This window comes from Loxodonta africana, chromosome 7 (genome assembly GCF_030014295.1).
Source record: "Loxodonta africana isolate mLoxAfr1 chromosome 7, mLoxAfr1.hap2, whole genome shotgun sequence".
Classification (NCBI taxonomy): Eukaryota; Metazoa; Chordata; class Mammalia; order Proboscidea; family Elephantidae; genus Loxodonta; species Loxodonta africana.
Window position 1 is genome coordinate 30,238,481 of NC_087348.1, and position 17,546 is coordinate 30,256,026.

The following is a 17,546-nucleotide window of genomic DNA, read 5'->3' on the forward strand; positions in this document are numbered from 1 at the left end:
ATGTTGAGTCATGTCGATAGAATGTAACATTTTAATCCAATAAAATAAGAGACAAGCTTTAAATAGACAATTTGCAATAATTTCTTTTTTTTTTTAAATATAGGAGGTGTCAAAGTGACTAATATCCATCCCAAAGGCAAAAAAATAGGGAAAATATAGAAAAAAAACACATAGACATGGTGAATTATATTTAAGAAATGTACTAATTTTATTCCATTTGAGAACATATATGCAAATGAGGGCATATTGAGTGGTCTGACACAAAGGTAAAATATTTTACTCTAAATCCTTGGGTGGACAAATTGAAATTTAACTGAGAATAAATGTATCTAAAAGAAACTTACTTCCAGGTGAATACAAATTGTTTAGAAAACTAACAAATATCCTAGACATTTTGTTAAGCTTTCAGGTCCTTCAGACATAATTAACACATTGCTTGGTATCTCCTCAGGGAGAGCCTCAAGGGCTGAGAGAATGCTATAAGTTGTTCCAACTATGCCATGTTGAGAAGCGCATGGGTGTCAAAACAGATTCTTTGCAGGTAAAATGTGGAATTTTTTATGCATTGCCATGTGTTACTAATATCTAAAATATTATAGTGACATTTTAATTGATAGCAAAGACACAGAAAAATATTAAGAATTTTGTTGCAATTCTGTCTGCTTTCCATTATTCTTGATATGTTTTATGAGATAAATGTGCACTTCATTTATTCACTTTTATAACTTAATGCTACAAAATTTAATGTCTGCATTTGCTAATAACTTACTCAGAGACTGCTCTGCTCGTAGTATTCAGGAATAGATACATGCCAGATAGATAAATACATACTTAGATACGAAGATGGATAGATTGATAGGTAGGTAGATAGATAGATTGATAGGTAGATAGACAGATAGAATGATAGATAGATGATAGATTGATAGATGATAGATAGATAGACAGGCAGACAGACAGACAGATAGATAGATAGATAGATGATAGGTAGGTAGATGGATGGGTGGATGGATGGATAGATACACACACATACTTATGAAGCAGTGATATCACAAATTTTTAAACCTCTAATTTTGTTACATTAACCTGTAGAGCTATGTTTTATTTTTAAAACATCTGTGGTATATTCAGATGCATTTTTTAAAGATTATACTTTAATTTATCTGTGATATCTCATGCCACATGAAAGTTTCATTTTTAATGGAACATGCTTCGTGTTCAAAAAGATTTCAAATAACTTCTGTTAATTTCCATAGATATCATCATCAGTATATTTGCTTCTTCACCTATGCTACTGTATCATATTGTGATTTTTTAAACTTCCTTTTTCATAAAAAGTACAGGATACATTTTTACAAGGGAGAGTTTATGGCAACAAGTTTTTACTATTTGCCCAGATTTCCTCATATTTCTTAGGTTTCTCCAAGAGAAAAAAATATATGCCTGATTTGTTACAAAAAACCTAAAATGTGTCAGTTACAATATGAATGCCCAACTGGAGGAGAAAGTATTTTAAGTAGACCAAAAAAGAAAGTAATCTAAAGAATGACACTTTCAGACACTTTAGTCATAGAATGGTTGTTATGGACTATGGGGCTGGGGTCAGTTACAAGCATAACATCCCTAATGAACCTATTCATCATGAAAATGGTGACAAAGAACTAGTCCAGAAGAATATACCTATATATATCTTAAAGATCAAAACAATTAACAAAAAAAAATGATAATTTCAAGTAATTTCTGTCAACATCAAAAAGCGATAGATGATAATGATAGATAGATATATAAACGGACAGAAAGATGAACAAATAGATAGATAGAACAAATAGTACTAGGCACATACTAATTTAGAGTTATTTTCAACTATCATAGACACCTTGAAGAATTTCACTCTCATTTATCCTTCCTAACAACCCTGCAAAAAAGAGTTGGAATATGGTTTTTCAGATGGGGTTAAAAAGACTCATATAACTTATGCGATTTCCCCAAAAGACCACATTGTATGCAGAGGTTCCATCAATACACATATATCTCTAGGGATGTTTTCATGTATAAAGACAAATAATTTCCACTGTGATCAATTATGTGTCTATTGAAAACCTGTTTAGTATGTTGATTGTTCCATCCTGGACCATCTGTATGTATGAGTTTTCATAAGATAATGTTTTGAAGGAGGGGGTTCAAATATATTCATGTTTTTTTAGGTGTGTGAAAAAGACAAGTTTTAAGAAGAGTACAATCAATATCCATGACCTAACATCTAAAGGGTTAACATATTATTCATTTTTGTTTCATTTACCTACCAATGTATCCATCAATTTATCTAATATGTATATGTGTGTGTAAAATTTGTGGGAGTTGGGTATGTATTCAAATATTCTAAATGGAATGTTTGGATTTATACTCTTCATACTGGGTTTGCATACTATAAATCTACCAGATGTTGTTATAGGAAAGCTATTGAAGATGCTGATTTATCCCTTTAGAATAGGTTTCCTGATAGACCTAGATGGACAAACACAATCTAACAGCACTGAATGAATTCATTCTGTCGGGAATCACAGACTATCCAGAGCTGCAGGCTCCATTGTTTGGGCTGTTCCTCATCATCTACATGATCTTAGTGGTGGGCAACTTGGACATCATCATCCTCACCAAGATGGACTCTAGTCTACAAACACCCGTGTATTTTTTTCTCAGACACCTGGCTATCGCTAATCTTGGTTATTCAACAGCCGTAGGACCAAAAATGTTGGCACATTTTGTTGTGGATGAAAATACAATCCCCTATTATTTTTGTGCTACACAGCTAGTTTTCTTTCTGATATTCATAACTACTGAATTTTTTATTCTGTCAGCAATGTCCTATGACCGCTATGTGGCTATCTGTAACCCTTTGTGCTACACAGTCATCATGTCACAAAGGATGTGTTCTGTGCTGGTGGCAATCCCTTAACTCTACAGCATATTTATTTCTCTTCTAGTCACCATAAAGATTTTTAATTTATCCTTCTGTGGCTACAATGTCATCAGGCATTTCTACTGTGACATTCTCCCCTTGTTATCTTTGCTCTGCTCGAACACACATGAAATCAAATTGGTCATTCTTATTTTATCAGTTTTTGATTTGCTTTCATCCCTCTTAATAGTTCTTCTTTCATACATACTCATAATTGCCTCCATTCTCAGACTGAACTCAGCTGAGGGCAGGCACAAGGTCTTCTCCACCTGTGGATCCCACCTGACTGTGGTGGTAGTGTTCTATGTCACTTTAATCTTTATGTATCTGCAGCCCAAGTCCAGTCATTCCTTTGACAATGATAAAGTGGCTTCCATATTTTACACCCTGGTAATCCCCATGTTGAATCCCTTGATCTACCGTTTGAGAAATAAAGAGACGTAAAATGTGCCTTACATAGGACTTTAGGACGGCCATGCAATATATTTCCTCAAAGTTCACTATAACATATGATTCATGTAAAGTACATTTGGGCTTCAAACTTTTTTCTGTGTGCCTCCAAAGGGAGTAGCAAGCACAGAAAACACAGATAAGTTCAACATATATTTCTATATTGCCTTCTACCAGTGACTCTACTAAGTCTGTAAGTAGATTAACAAATGAAACAGTACAAAGTGTTGCCTTCCTTGAGCAGGAGTGATGCAAGATAAGCATAATAATTAAGAAACTTGAAAGTATATTAGAATGTTATGGGGGGTGTTAGATTTAAAAAAAAGAAAATTGAATGTCTTGAGTGGAATAGTGAAACTGTAGTAGATACAGGAAGATTTCCAAATACCTGGCATTTTCCTCATCTAGTAGAAAAAAAAAGTAGAAAGTGTCTGTGTGTGTGTGTGTGAGTGTGCGCTTGCACACACCTTCTGTTTTGTCGCTCACATTCTGCCCTGTTTGGCTAATTCTGATTAAAAGAAGGCTCAGTGTGGTGGATTGATTTGAAGTACTCAGTCATTTGAATTTGCTCAAATGTCCACTTTCTAAACCTTGAAATCCCTGTCTTTCATCATCAGGGCCTTTACTTTCATATTTGAGCCTTTAGAATTGGTTTACTTTGTTATTATTTTTACTATTGCTATATTGTAATATTGATATAAACAGTAGTAAAATAAAATTATATTCAACAGGTTCAGCTAGGTGTCTGGTTTTGTATAAGTTACCCCATTTTGTCTGTATCCAGATAGGGGGTATAACTGTTAAGATAAATTTATTGAGGTCAGCCACAGAAATTTCCAGGTTTTTTCTTTTTTTTCTGTCCCAGATTGATACTGCTTCCTAATTCCATGTCTTTGTCTCATAGATTGTTATCCTTATCTCTCTAGAAAAGAACAATTACTCTTGTTTAGAAGTCATTTTCTAATTGTTTATGTAGCCTTGCATAAGAGGTCTATTGTATGATGAGTTATGTTTGTTATCTTGTTTTTGTTTGGCTGAATTTTCTTAAACTTGATGAATATGAGTGTGCACTTTAGTTTGATCAGTATGTATTGTTTGAATTCATAATTTTGATAATTCTACTTGAAAGAAGCATAAGGAGATAATCCACGGTTTGGACCATGCTGTGTTTCCAGTGAGTGAGGTGTGATATGTAGCATTTTATATATTTGCCATGATTTCTGGACATAGTTGCTACATATTCCCTCTGAATTTTCCAAGCATATTTTCTTATTCTTTTAATATTCAGAAAATCTGTAAGGAGAAAAAAAATTAAATTTTAGACACGTTAATGTTGTCTTTAGAAAAGAATCCAATCTGGGTCTTATTTTAGGACCCTACAAGGTGGGTTATGATATATTTGCATACATGTAAAGGTTAGAAAACATGTGAGAAAAATATCGTTTATAAACAGGATATCAAAATGGAAATTTAAAACACACCCCATTCTGAATCATTCCAAGTGGCTAGACTGGGAAATTCTGTTACGTGTTTAGGGAAAAGAATTAACCGACTCTACACAAACTCTTCTACAAAACTGAAGAGAGGGGTATTTTGCATTTCCTATTTTTATATGAGGATAGCTTTACTCTGATATCAAATGTAAACAAAGGCATTAAAGAAAAGAAAACAACAGAGCAGGTATGTGAAAAATCCAAAGAAAAATTTAAGAAATTGGGTCCAGCGATATGTAAAAATAATAGCAATGGATCTTGACTGCAATTTTGATGAATTCAGACTTTGAAGTTGATAACATCTTCAATATCCTCATCTTTGGCATTGGTTGAATAAATGTGAATAATAGTAGTATTAACTGGTCTTTTTTGGCATATGAATATTATCATATCACTGATAGCATTGTTCCTCATTATAGGTCTTGGAATGATTTTTTTTTTTTTTTTTGATGATGAGTTTGATGCCATTGCTCTTCAATTTGTCATTCTGGCATAGCATACCATATGATTACCTGTTTGAAAATGGTCGATACCATTCCATCTCAGCTCACTAATGCCTAGGGTATCCGTCTTTATGTGTTCCATTTCATTTCTTACAACTTCCAATTATCTGGGATTCATATTTCATACAATCTATGTTCAATTATTATTGGCTATTTGCAGCTGTTTCTTCTCATTTTGAGTCATGCCAATAAAATAGAATATCTTAATCTAATAAATAAAATAACAGAGAAGACTCGAACAGACAATTTACAATAAAAGGAGAGTTGGAGTGACTAATAACTCTCCTTGAGGTTATAAAAAAAAAAAAAATTAGTACAAACAGGCGGCGTCAAGGTGTTGGATTAGTCAGATGCTTCCTAAGATCCCTCTTAACAACAAAGACCTGAAAAAACAAGTGAATCAATAATACATGACAGTCTAGGAGACCTGAACATCAAAGACAAGTTTAAGGAGTTGTCCGGAGTGGCAGAGAGAGGGAGAGACAGTTCAGAAGAAGCGAGGATTTTCCAGACCTGACCTGGCCAGCACCTTGCATTCTAGATGAGCTGGCTAGCTTGGGCTGAGGCAAGCAATTGTGTTTGGGATGCATTTTCCACATCAGGAGTAAGAGAATGGCAGATAGTCTGTTCAAACCTCTGGAACCATGGAGAAGCAGTTCTGAACTGGCAAAGGATAGGTACAAGCATCTAACCTACTGTGTGGTTCAAAAATCCCTTCCCCTCCTTGGGAAGTACCTCCCTCCCCTCTCTGCTCTGGGTCCTGGCCTGGTGTCAGTGATCACTAAGCTTGGTGGTCTAGAAGTATGACCTAAAGAGTGCCCCGAACCATTCTCCTAGATTTGGAGTAGGAAAAAATTAACAAAAAGGAAAAAAAATAATCTGCCAGCTCCCCTAAGCTGGGAATTCAGGGCACCATAGACCCTTTGCCTAGGAACAGGCATAAGGGGTCCTCAGGCCTTGAATGCCTTTCACTACTTCCTAGACCTGTGCGGGCCCATTTCAACACCATAGACACTCATTAGCCCAGTATAACAGAGTATATACCTGAAGCCTATTTTCAACTGCAACAGCTAAGACGAGTGGCAGATTCATGACATTTGATACTACTCTGCCGTTTAAGCAGGGTCCTCATCTACCCACATTGGGTCTGAGGACTGGTGGCTCCACCCATATCACCCAGCCACCTGTGGAGGTGTCTGACAATAAGTGTTTCTTCTCAGTCCCTACAGCCAACAGTATTAGGTGCCCAAAGTCCAACTGCAAAAGCCTCCTACCTACACACTCTAGGGAACAGACACATACCTGTAGACAACTGTCTACAGGACAGCTGTCAGCCCCCTGCCTTCCCCAGCATATGACCCCCTACAGCAGCCAGATACTTGGACCTACTCACATGACTCCTGCATGTCTAGGACTGTAGGTGAGAGCCTGAAAGGCACACTTGGTGAATGACTGACCTGCTCTCCTAAGCTGAATCAACACAAGAGAAGTAAAAGGACTCCTGGGCTCACATTCCTAGTCACAGCTCTAACCACCTGATGACAGCACATGACAGCTTTAAAGACATCAGTAATCAAAGCAGCTCACGAGACTAGCCTATTTGGACATATCAAAATAAAAATAAACTAGGACACGGTAAGTAAACATTAAGTAAATAAATATAATAACTTATTGATTGTTTGAAGACAACAGTCAATATCAAATCACATAAAGAGGCAGACCATGATGGCTTTAGCAAACCACCAAAACAAAAAACAAAGAAACCTCCAGAGGAAGATAACTTCTTGGAATTACTGGCAGTAGAATTCAAAAGATTAATGTACAGAGCTATTCAAGAGATCAAGAAGGAGTTTATGCAAAATGCAGAAAAAGCCAAGGAACACACAGACAAAGCAACAGAGGAACTTAAGAAGGTTATACAAAAGCATAATGACAAAATTAACAGGCTGCAAGAATCCACAGAGAGATATCGAACAGAAATCCAAAAGATTAGCTAAAGAATTTCGGAATGAGACAACTCAGTTGTAAGTCATAACAGCAAAATTGAGGCAATGGAAGGCAGAATTAGTGAGATTGAAGACAACGCATTTAACATCAAATTATCTGAGGAAAAATCAGATAAAATGATTAAAAAAAATGAAGGAACCCTAAGAATTACATGGGACTCTATCAAGAGAAATAACCTATGATTGTTTGGGGCACCATAACGGGGGAATAACAGAAAACATAGAATTGTTGATGATTTGTTGACAGAAAACTTTCCTGATATCATGAAACATGAGAAGATATCTATCCAAGAAGCTCATAGAACCCCCACACAAGGTAGATCACAAAAGAAAGTCACCAAGAAATATCATAATCAAACTTGCCAAAACCAAAGATAAGGAGAGCATTTTAAGAGTGGCTTGGGATAAACAAAAAGTCATCTACAAAAGAGAGTTAATAAGACCAAGCTCTGATTACTCAGTGGAAACCCTGCAGGCAAGAAGACAATGAGATGACGTATAAAGACTTGAGGGAAAAAAAAAAAAAAATTACAAGCCAAGAATTATATACCCAGCAAAACCGTCTCTCAAATTTGATGGCAAAATTAGGGCAATTCAGAATAAACAGAGGTTTAGGGAATTTGTAAAAACCAAACCAAAATTACAAGAAATACCTAAAGGGAGCCCTCTGGTTGGACAATCTATAACATCAGATAACAACCCAAGATTAGAACATAGGTCAGAACAACCAGATATCACCTGAGATAGGGAACTCACAAAAATAAATCCAAGCTAAAGTGCTGAAAATAGGGAATGGAGAGATGTCAACATGCAAAAGATGACAACATTTAAACAAAAAAGAGGGGTAAATAATGTAGTTATAGAACTTTCATATGGAGAGGAATTCAAAGTTGATATTAGAAATAAAAGATTTTTTAAACATCAGAAAAATAGAGGTAAATATTAAAGTAACCACAAAGGAAATTAACAATCCTGCACATCAAAATAAAAAACAGGAAAAACATAAAGACCAGCAAATATGAAATCAACCTCAATGAAAAAGATGAAAAGAAAATACACACAAAAAAATGACTCAGCAAAGGAAATTAAGTGGAATAAAGAAACTGTCAACAAACAAGAACAAAAAGTATGCACGAAAATGACAGCGTTAAACTCATACCAATCTGTAATTACAATGAATATAATGGACTAAATGCACCAATAAAAAGACAGAGAGTTGCAGAAGGGATAAAAAATACATGGTCCATCTATATGCTGCCTACAAGAGACATACCTTAGATACAAAGATACAAACTAAAACTCAAATGGTGGAAAAAAAAAATTCAATCAAACAACAATCAAAAAAGAGCAGGAGTGGCAACATAAATTTTTGACAAAATAGACTTGAAAGCACCACAAAGGATAAGGGAGGATACTATATAATGATTAAAGAGTCAATACACAAGGAGGACATAACCATAATAAATATTTATGTATTCAATTTTTCATTAAATGAAAAGATTCGGTTTTCATTCAATGACAGGGCTCAAAAATACATAAAACCAACTCTAACAGCTGTGAAAAGAGAAATAGACAACTCCACAATAATGGTAGGACAGTTGACGCCATTTTTGGTGAAGGACAGAACATCCAGAAAAAGCTCAATAAAGACAAAGAAGATCTAAATTTCATAGTGAACAAGCTTGATATCATAGACATATGCAGAACACTGCACCCAACAGCAGCCAAGTATAATTTCTTTTCCAACCCAGGTGGAGCGTTCTCCAGAAGAGACCACGTATTAGGCCACAAAGCAAGCCTTAACAGAATCCAAAACATCAATTTTATAAAGCATCTTTTCTTACCATACAGCCATAAAAGTAGAAATCAATAACAGAAAAAGAAAGAAAAAAAAATGCTTGGAAACTGAGTGACACCTTTCTCTGAAACTACTGGGCTACCGAAGAAATTAAGGAATGAATAAAGGAATTTACAAAATCAAATGCAAATGAAAACGCATCCTACCAGAAGCTTTGGGACGCAGAGAAAGCAGTGCTTAAAGGTCGGTTGATAGCAATGAATGCATACAACCAAAAAGAAAAAGGGGACAAAATCAAAATATTAACCCTACATCATGAACAAATAGAAAGAGATCAGCAAGAGGAGCCCACACGAGCTTGTAACAAAAGAAGAGATGGAGAGATAATTAAAAAACTCCTTACCGGAAAAAAAAAAAAGCCCTGCCCTTGACAGGTTCACTAGAGAATTCTACCGAGCATTCAGCGAAGAGTTAACATCACTACTACAGTTTTGCAGAGCATGCAGAAGTATGAAGTTAGGTTTGTTGCCTCCTTGTTTTTGTTTTGTTGAATTTTCTAAAATTTGGTTAATATGAGTGTACAATATATTTTGATCAGGACCTATAGTTTGAATTCATCATTTTGATTCTCCTACTTGAAAGAAGCAAAAGGAGATAATCCCAAATTTGGTTTACGGTGTATTTGTAGTGTGTGAGCTGCGATATGTAACATTTTATATATTTGTTATGATTTCTGGACATTGTTGCCCCATATTCCCTCCAAATTTTCCATGCATATTTGCTTATTTTTATGCTTTTAATACCCAAAAAGTTTGTAATGAGAAAAAATAAAGTAAATTTTAAATACACTAAGGTTGCCCATTTAAAAAAAAAAAATTCAACCTGGGTTTTAGGTCAGGACCATACACGGAGGGTTATGGTGTTTCCATGTATATAGAGACTGGAAAACATATAAGAAAAAAATTCATTGATAAAGAGAATATCAAAATGGAAATTTAAATTTAAAATACCCCCAATCCCCAGTCAAGTCTAAATGGCTTGATCGGGAAATTCTATTAAATGTTTAGGGAAAAAGAACTAGCCAGTTCTTTATGAACTCTTCCAGAAAACTGAAGAAGAGTGTATATTTCCATTTTCTATATGAGGATAGCTTTACTCTGATATCAAAGGTAGGCAAAAGTATTAAAAAAAAGAAGAAAACAGCAGAAGGTATATGTGAAAAGTTTTCTAAAAATTTAAAGAAATTGTGTCCAGAAACATGTAAAGAGAGTAATGCACCAAATTAGGTGTGCCCCAAGAATGCAGAGTTGGTTTTTAAAGACCAAGGAAAGACATTCACCATTACAACTAATTTGAAATGAAAATAAAGCCACATAAACAGATGTAGAAAAACATTTTCAATGTCCCAATATTGTGATAAAATTTTAACTAAATTAATACTGAAGGTGATCCAACAGATTGAGGAAATTATCTAACAAAATCATTAATATCACACACAAATAAAATTTTGCTAAAGATTATTCAAAAGTGGTTTTAGCAGTGCATCAACAACAAGTTGCCAGATTTTCAACCTGGTTTCAGAAGAGGACATGGAATGAGAGATATCATTGCTCATGTCAGATGGATCATGGGTAAAAGCCGAGAATAGCAGAAAGATGTTTACCTGTGTTTTAATGACTATGCAAAGGCATTCGACTGCGTGAATCATAACAAATTATGAATAACATTGAGACAAACAAGAACTCCAGAACATTTAATCGTGCTAATGAGAAACATGTTCTTACACCAAGAGGCAGTAGTTCAAACAGAAAAAGAGTACACTGCATGGTTTAAAGTGAAGAAAGATGTGTATCAGGGTTGAATCCTTTCACCATACTTTTTCAATCTATATGGTGAGCAAATAATCCATGAAGCTGGATTACGTGAAGAAGAACTGGGCATTAGGATTGGAGGAAGACACATTAACAACCTGCATTATGCAGGTGGCACAATCTTTCTTGCTGAAAGCGAAGAGGACGTGAAACACTTATTGATGGAGATCAAAGACCATAGCTTTCAGTATGAATTACACTTCAACACGAACAACACAAAAATCCTCATAACTGGCCCAATAAGCAACATCATGATAAATAGGGAAAAGATTGAAGTTGTCAAGGATTTCATTTTACTTAGATCTACAATCAACATCCATGGAAGCAAGAGTTAAGAAATCAAAGGACACTTTGCATTGAGCAATTTGGATGCAAAAGATCTCTTTAAGGTGTTGAAGAGCAAAGATGCCACTTTAAGGACTAAGGTTGCCTGACCCAACACATGGTGTTTTCAATTGCTTCATATGCATGTGAAAGCTGGAGGATGAATAAAGAAGACCAAAGAAGAATTGACACCTTTGAATTGGTGTTTTGGGGAAGAATATTGAATATACATTGGTCTGACATAAGAATGAACAAATCTGTCTTGAAGAAGTACAACCAGAATGCTTCTTGCAAGCAAAGATGGCAAGACTTCTTCTAATGTACTTTGGATATGTTATCAGGAAGGATCAGTCCCTGGAGAAGGGCATCATGCTTGGTAGAGGGTCTACAATAAAAACAGAAAACCCTCAATGAGATGGATTGGCACAGTGGCTGCAACAACGGGCTCAAGCATAACATTTGTGAGGATGGCACAAGACCAGCCAGTGTTTTTTTCTGTTGTACATAGAGTAAGAACCAACTCAAAGGCACCTAACAACAGCAACAACAAAGTAGTGGGTCAGTGAAGAAAAGGAAGACCATCAATGAGATGGACTGACACAGTGGCTTGAAGGATGCACTCAGGCAAAACAATGGTTGTGAGAATAGTGCAGGACTAAGCAGTGTTTCATTCTGTTGTACATCGGGTCACCAGGAATTGGAACCGACTTGACTGACAACTAACCTCAACTAACGACAATATAAACAAGGAACTTTTTCAAACTGATAAAGGGCATCCGTGATCCACCTACAGCTGCCATCACACATGGTATGAAAGATTGAATAAATTCTCAGGAAGACCAGGAACACAATATGTAAATCTACCCTTGCCAAGTCTATCGGACATTTTAGTGGATGTTCTGGAAAGTAAAAGGCAATAAAAATAAATAAATAGAAAGCATTCAGATTGGAAAGGAAGAGGTAAAACTCTTTTTACTGATAGATGAAATTTTTTTATGTATAAAATCTAATAGAGCCTACAATAGAATTACAGTTTTAAAAAGTTAACTTAGCATTTCCTTGTGAATTTGCTTTTAGGTTAGTGGTCAATTAAAAAAAAAAAAAAGCCTGTCTGAATTTTAAGTGGGTTTTTGTTTATTTTACAGATACATTTTGGGATTTCTTAGATATAACACTAGTAATGGATTGAATTATGTCCCCTCAAAATATGTTTCAACTCGGCTAGGTCAGGATTCCCAGTATAGTGTCCTTGTCCAACATTTTGTGATCTTATGTGATTATTCTACATGTCGTAAATCCTAACCTATATGAAGTTAATGAGGCAGTATTACAGTTTTTTTTTTATGTTAATAAGGAAGGACTCAAACTGGATTAGGATGTATTGTGAGTAAATCTCTTTGGAGATACAAAAGAGTGAAATGAGCACAAAGGTGTAGGACCTCATGCCTCCAAGAAAATGTCACCACTAAATGAGAAAATCCTTTGGACCAGGGATCCAGTAGCCGAGAAGTTCCTAGTTCAGGGGAAGGTTGATGACAAGGACTTTTCCCCAGAACCAATAGAGAAAGAAAACTTTCCCCTGGAGCTGGTGTCCTGAACTTGAATTTCTAGATTCCTAAACTGTGAGATGACTTGGAATACACTCCATACCAAAGGGTAAACGGTGAGAGACTCATAGTGACTCAAAAGACAGAGTGGGAATGCCCCAAATGTTGCCTAGGCTGTAATCTTTATGGATGCAGAGGACCAAGTCTTTTCTCCCCATAATGGCTTGTGGGTTTAAACCTACAAATTTTCACTTAGCAGTGACTGCTGAAAAAATTATGTATATGTATACATATATATATCACAAATAAGCAAAAAAAAAAGCATGAATGGATACATTATGAATAGCTAAAATGGCAAAGTGCACCAAAAAGATTTATAGCATGATAAACGTATATTCATAATAAGACATTACACGTAAAATATCACACTTTACAATGTGTGACAGTTAAGGTTCTGTGTCAACTTGGCTAGGCCATGATTCTCAGTGGCATGGCAGTTCTATGATGATGTGATCATCTCCATGATGGCATCTGCTGTGAGTAGCACTCAGTTGACACCTGTGGCCTGCATGGAATAGAAGTCGACATTCTACCAAGGTTCATTGGCTTTTTCTCACTCTGGATCCTGCAATAGGCTCCTATTTTTCTGACCTCTGGTTCTTAAGAACTGAACCAGCAGCTTGCCTGCAGTTTTGGTTTTGGATCTTGGGATTCTTTGATCTTCCCAACCTGTGAGCAAGAGCCCTGCTCTCTGACCTGCAGATGTTCTGTTAGCCAGCCCATGCAGCTACATAAATCAGGTGAAGCCTCTATTCCGACCCACAGACTTAGGGCATTCCAGCTTCTGCTTCTACAGCCACGTGAGCCATTCCCTTGATATAAATCTCTCTCTATGTATATTTATATGCTCTACTGGTTTTGCTTCTCTGAAGAACTCGGCCTAAGACACAAGGGTAATATTGCTATGGTTGAGCATATGTGAAGCACAGCCAAATATGTATGAAGGTGAGAAAGATGTTCTGGGATGAGAATTGGAGAGAATGGAAAACCATAAAATATTGAAATATAATAAAAGAAAATTAAACAAACAAGCAAAAATCCTAAGCAGACTATGATGGCAGCTGACCACGGAACAAGAAGCAAATGCAACATTTCTGTTCCTGAGGTCAAAAACAAAGCTAACAAACAAACAAACCCTGAACAATAACCATAATAGCAACAATAACAACAGCAAACAAGGAAGTGATACCTAACGTATGGGCAATACAATACATTTATTCCATTTAAGTCTTTTAAATAATATAATAAGAAAGTGTTTAAGCACATCTTCATTTTGTCATCTATTTGAAGAGACAGCTGTAGAAACGAGGAATACTGACAGATCTGATTTATAAGTATGATGTTTTAATCCAGGTACCTGGGTGGTAAAAATGGAAAGTCAACAAAGAGTAAAAGGTAAGAATGTATGAAATAGATAAATACAGATATGTATACACACTATATGATTGAAAACTTGCTCACTGATGAATACAAATTGTCCTGGACAATTAACAGACAACCCCTAGATACTTTGTTAAGCTTTTAAGTGGTTCAGGACAAATCAACAAATTGCTTGGCATCTTCTCAGGCAGAATCTCCATGGGTGAAAAAAAATTCCATAAATTTGTCTCTCTATGTCATGTTGAGAAACACATGGGAGAGTCAAGACAGAGATTTCATTACAGGTAAAAAGATGGGCTATTTTTATATTTTAGCAATACCCAGGATGTTTCAGTGACACTTGCAGGGTCCCACCTTTATTCAATGGCAAATTCGTTGCAAGGATTTCTGAGGATTTCAGCAGGATTTCTGAGTTAGTCCTGTGTGCATTCTACTTTGTATAGTACCTGAGACGAGGATCTCTCTCCCTTTTTCTGTCATTTTTTTTTTCCAAATATTCACACTTTGTTTCAGAGGCTAAATGCTCATAAGCGTCTATGAAATATTATCGTTATATGGCTAAATAATATTTTACTTTGTATAAATAATTATATGAATAAAAAAGAATCAAAGACAAAAAAAAAAAAAGTCCTGGAGTCAGTTTTGCCGCATAGCTACCCTGTTTGTGTCTGAGAACAGTGCTCCATAGGTTTTTCAATGGTTGCGACTTTCAGAAGTAGATCCTTCTTTCTTCCAAGGCACCTCGGAGTGGACTCGATCCCCCAAACTTTCAATCTGTAGCTGAGTGCTTGATTATCTGTGCCATCCAAGTGTCCTAATTATGTGAATAATAGAACACAAAGGTGAAAGTAAAGGAAGCATATAGAGCCTTAAAAACTACTCTGGCAAAATTATGAAGCTGCAGGTATTCAGTCTCCAATGTTGATGTCCTTCCAAATCCTTAGTTACATAATGGCTCTAGGCTCTTCTTATGTACCTCTCAAGTGTAATTTAATATTTAACATATATTTAAATAACTGTGTAAAAACCAAACCCGTTGCCATTGAGTCGATTCTGACTCATAGTGACCCTAAAGGACAGAGTAGAACTGCCCCGCAGAGTTTCCAAGGAGCTCCTGGAGGATGTGAATTGCTGACCTTTAGGTTAGCAGCCGCAGCACTTAATCACGAAGCCACCAGAGCTTCCCAAATAATTTGGTGCTGTCCATGGAGCTCCAGAGCTGTTGAGAGGAAGTCCCCTTACTGTCCTTTACCTTATAGGAAAAGCAGTACTTACAAATATAAGAACTTTTTTTCTTCACTCATTCATCATTGCAGCTAAACAAGATTTATATAGCTTTTATTGTATTCATTGAAGACAGCTGATTTCCTAATTCTAATACCTACTGATACTCAATTCAGTACTTCTTTAAAAAAAAAAAAAACATTTTATTGTGCTTTAGGTGAAAGTTTACATAGCAAATTAATTTTCCAGTCAAAGATTCTTACAAAAAAATGTGTCAGCACTCTTCTCATTTCCTTCCCAGCTTCATTGTTTCCATTAGTCAGGTTTCCCTGTCCTCCCTGCCTTCTTTCCCTGTTTGTCTCAAAAAGTTGATTGTTCTAAGGGGCACATTCTTCACAGATGTTATTATTTAATTTAATTACTCCATCTGTTATTGGGCTGAAAGGTGGCCACCGGGAGTGTCTACATGGGTTTCTGCAACCTCTTTCAAACCAGCAAATCCCATCTTTTTTTTTTTTTTAATTTTTTGGAACTTTTTTTTTACATTCTGCCCCAGAATTTCTATTGTGATCCTGGTCAGAGTTGTCTGTAGTGGTAGTCAGGCACTATCTAGTTCTTCTGGTCTCAAATTAGAGGAGGCTGTGGTTCATGTGGGCCATATGTCCTTTGGACTATTTGCTTTCTTACGCCTAGGTTTTCTTCATTCTCCTTTGTTCTAGGTGGAAAGAGGCCAATAGTTTGTTTTCCGACCTAAGTAATGTGTGTGCATAGGGTCACAACTGTACAAGCAATGCTTTATATGAGAGTGTATTTCCCCAGTAGCCATTTTAATATTTAATATGGTACAATTATATTTTTCTATTTGCTTGATTATTCTGGAATCAGAGGCTGCTGGTACTGCTATTTTCATGTAAGTAGTATCATTTCAAACCGTTCATTCTTTTACCTTAAACTGCCATCCTTATCCTTCTCTGGCATTTTTTTTTTTTTAATCTGTGGTATGTTAGGGATACGTATATACATTTTAACTTATGTTTATATGCATTACATACTATATAATCGTTTAAAGTAGAGGGTCTCTTTATTCAAATGGAATTTCTTAATGAAATCACATTATATAAGAACAATGACATGGACCTCACTTTTTCCCATTTGTTCAAATCTCCTCTCACTATCTTAGATTCTTTCATGAGAAAATATATCTGATTTGTTACAAACAACTTAGTATATTAGTTAAAATGAAAATACTCCTAGGTTAGGACATATTTTAAGTAAATGTATATTAAAACACACTCCTGTTAAGGTGATCCTTACTCAGCAGTGACCCCATAGGGTTTCCAAGGCTGTAAATAACTATGGAAGCAGACTGCCACTTCTTTCTCCCATGGAGCCATGGGTGGTTTTGAACTGCTGATCTTTAGTTTAGCAGTCCATCAACTTATATTAAAATGTATTAAGTAGAAGATGTATTATCCAGAAGACCGGCACACTGACGGTCCAATTTTAGTTATGAACTTGAGGATTGGAGAGAGAAGAGCTGGGGTCAGTTACATGGGTAACACACTTCTCAACCTACTCATCGTCATAACCCTGACATAGAAGCTAAGTCACACTAGAACAATTTATGTATACATATATAAAGAAAAGTCCTTTCATGTAAATTATTGTCATCCTTTTAAAAACGACAATAACACTATACACTTGATATTTGAGATTTATATCCCAATACCTTAAATGCATTGAAACATTTAATCACTATTTATTTTTCCAACAACCCTGAGGGGAAGTGGTCATTTTGCATTTGTAAATAAAGAAATTAAGGTATCTTATTCTATGACCCACAAAACCAGAACCAAACCCGTTGCCGTCAAGTTGATTCCAAATCATAGCAACACTATAGGACAGAGTAAAACTGCCCCATAGAATTTCCCAGG

General features: G+C 35.7%; 1 pseudogene; it reads left to right on the top strand.

Annotated features, from left to right (window-relative positions):
- Positions 1-2,506: 2,506 nt before the first annotated feature.
- LOC135232099 (olfactory receptor 8K3-like) lies at positions 2,507-3,400 on the top strand (annotated as a pseudogene).
- Positions 3,401-17,546: the final 14,146 nt, after the last annotated feature.